Here is a 3,307-nt window from a genome sequence, read left to right as displayed (position 1 = left end):
ACGCTTTTCCAGCCGAGCTGGAGCTGCCTTGGCAGGGGCCAGCGCGGGGTTTGAGCGCTCAATTTCCCGCTGGGGCTCCCGAGGTCCCCTTTGGGCCGCGGGTGCCAGGGCTGGATTTATCCCAGGGCTGTACGGAGGGGAGAAGATAAGAGACTCGGAGAGAACTTGACTGGGTGACTAAGATAAATTCGCTGTGCTACAGGAAATCGAAATGTGAAATAAAGATCTCAAGCAAGTGAAATATTTAAAAAGATACAGAAGTTGGGTGTGCGCGGGAGCCGCCGGGACCGGCCCTTATCAATCCATCACCGGCCTGGCTGGATTTTATAAAAGATAATAGGGTGGAGGGAGAATTGAAATAGAAACTATCCATTACCGGCGCCTGAATGACAGGTTCTCTGTGCAAAGTAAGATCATAATTAACAGCAGAGAGACTGAAAGTTTTCTGCTTTCTGCTGCTGTTTGTTTTCCTTCCTGGCACTGTGGGGCAGGGTGGGCACATGGAGGGGCCCGGGGGGAGTTTCTGTGGTGCCACAGCCTCTTCTCCAGGTACTTTCCATGTGCCTTTATTGAGGGGCTCTCCAAAACGGCAGCTTTTTAAAAATGTTCTTGATTTTGCAATTCCTTGGGTTAAAAAGGTTATTTGAGCTCCACCTTTTGCTCTGTATTTTCTCCAGCCCCCAAAAACACAGCCAAGATGACCAGCCCTGCTCTGTGGGACACAGGAAGGGCTGGAAAAGCAAGTCACATCTTCTTAACCCCTCTCTTTGCTCTGCTCCGAGCCCCGTTTGCAATTTCTGGTGATGAAATCCTCCTGAACACCCGCAGGAGCCAGGTTGTGTTCCCTGCCTTTAAAACGTCCTTCAAAGCACAAAGGCTCGGCTGAAAACGTCTCGCAGTGTTTTTCCTCCTGGCTCATTTAATTTGGAAGCAGCGGCAGGAGCGCTGCTGCCGTTGCTCCCAGAATTTGGGAATGTGAAATTGCAAAGAGGAGAGGAATTAGTGGAGCACTTGGAGTTGCAATAAGCGTAGATTGGGTGGATTGGAATGCTGGGGAGCTGTGAGCAGGCACGGCCAGCCTGACAGGGAAATCATCTATACAGGCTAATGGAAGAGCTGAGAAGAAGGGAATAGCAAACTCAGGCTCGTGGTGCTGGGAAGGAAATCATCCTAATTTGCTTGTGTTTAGTAACCCGAGACGTAATTAACGGCATGAGAAGGGACGTTGGGAGAAATGTGTCTGTGCCTGTTGTGCAGGGCCCCATCTCTGCACACAGTGGTATCCTGCAGCTGGGCTCCAGCGCTGCTGCGGGTTTGGTCAGCACCCAAACCAAATCTCCAGGGGCTCTGCCTCCCCTCTGGGCCACAGGGCTCAGGGCTGTCGGGCTAGGAGGGCAAGAGGAAGCTGGGTCAGTCTGTGACCTTCGTTCCTCCCTTCCAGGGAGGAATCCCGGCCGTTCCAGGGGCTGCAAGCCGGTGATCTCTGATGTCCCTTTCAGCCCGAGGCATTCTGTGGTTCTGTGACCTTGGACAGAGCAGTGCAGGGTCCCGGCCCGCCTGGTGCTGCTGAGGTGATGTGTGAGGGCAGCCCCACCATCTGCCCGTGGCCGAGAGGGCCCAACAGGTTGTCGTGCAAAATGGGCAGCAATGGGCTCATCTCTGAGATGAGATGGCTTAAAAACGCCCGAGGCAGAGGAAACGGACCCATGGTCATTGTTATCTTCGTCTCTGCCGCGGCCCCCGCGCTGGAATGTGCTCCGGGGTCGGTGCGGATGTGTGGGGGGAGCTGCCCCGTGGCTTTCGGGTCTGGAAATGAGGCAGCCAGAGCTGGTGCTGCTCGGGCCCGTTAATTGGGCCCGTTAATTGCGCGGTAACCTTAGCACACCCTTTAGAAAACCCTCGGCTGTGCGAACCCACAGCCCGGGGCACAGAGCATCCCTTGGGTTCAGGGTCCTCGGACTGGGGGAGATGCGGGGGCCTGGCCCACCCCAAAACTTGTGTGACCCCTGAATTGCGCTTCCCCCGCTCGGTCTGGGTCCCTCCTGCTTCCCTCCGGGGCTGGGCTGCCCCCTCGGCAGCCCCTCCTCGCCCTGGAATCAATCCCGGTGCCGCCGCCGCCAGATTGCCTTGTCCGTTCCAATGATCTTTAACTCCGCTTTTCCCCGAGCAATCAGCAGCGTTTTCTCCTCGTCCAGGTGGTCTTTTCCCATTTCGCTCTCCGCGGTGCCGGCACCCGGGGCAGTCACATCTCATCACGCCTTTTCTCAGGCCATTTGTAGCTGCAGCTTTTCCCGTTGCCATCAATTTAGCCGCGGCCTCCCCCGCGGCTCCGCTCCCCCCGTGCCCGCCGCAGCTTCTGGGGATGAAACTCAGCCCTGGGACCTCAGCAGGGGAAATGCAAACCCCCCGCAGCCCCTGCCCGCCTGCTGGCCGCGCTCCCCAATCTCCTGTCCCTTAAAAAAGCTTCTTCCCAGAGGCACTGTTGGAAAGCAGAGGCAAATGTGGGTTTTTAGGAGAGACTTAGTGGCTGCTGAGGAGGTGAAGTCTGAGAACCTGCAGTAATGCTGCTTTACCAAAGGCTGAATAATAATGGAATAAGCGGGTATTGGGAAGGGATTCTCCCTGGGAGGGTGGGCAGGCCCTGGCACAGGGTGCCCAGAGCAGCTGGGGCTGCCCCTGGATCCCTGGCAGTGCCCAAGGCCAGGCTGGGCAGGGCTGGGAGCACCTGGGACAGTGCAAGGTGTCCCTGGATGGGCTTTGAGGTCCTTCCAACCCAAGCCATTCCATGATTCTCTGATAACAACAATGAGAATATATTCCATTTCAGGCAGCGTCCTTTCCACCTCCTCGTGTTCTGCCCTCCCGCTCTCCTCTGAGCAAGGTGTCCCTGCCCACCCCTGGTGCTGGAGGGGATTTCTGCCCCCTCCCCATGCCCAGGGATATCCCAGAGCCCCTTCTGCTCCCAGCCCCTTCGCAGGCCCATGCTCACTAAAACCACAGCTTTGTTCTGGCCCTCAGCTCGCCCAGGCTTCACCCTGCACTGAAAATCATTGAGCAGCAGATTGCAAAACACAGGATTGCCCGTGCTGTGTATCAATAAAAAAGACAAATACCAGGATATGGGAATAAAAGATCGCTTAATTGGGAGTGCATCCTGTCTGCCCTGCACCGAGCATCAACTCAGCAGAACACTTTAAGTGTGTAATTATATAGAAGTGTCTCCTCAGCCCCTGGCTGTTCGGTGGAGCAGTGAGCAGTGCTGAGGTGTTTGCTGAGCAGGGCTTTGCTGTCTCCCTGCCTTTCCTAG

The sequence above is a fragment of the Geospiza fortis genome, unplaced genomic scaffold (genome assembly GCF_000277835.1).
Source record: "Geospiza fortis unplaced genomic scaffold, GeoFor_1.0 scaffold538, whole genome shotgun sequence".
Taxonomy (NCBI): Eukaryota; Metazoa; Chordata; class Aves; order Passeriformes; family Thraupidae; genus Geospiza; species Geospiza fortis.
The sequence above is the reverse complement of the archived record's forward strand: the minus strand, read 5'-3'. Positions refer to the sequence as shown.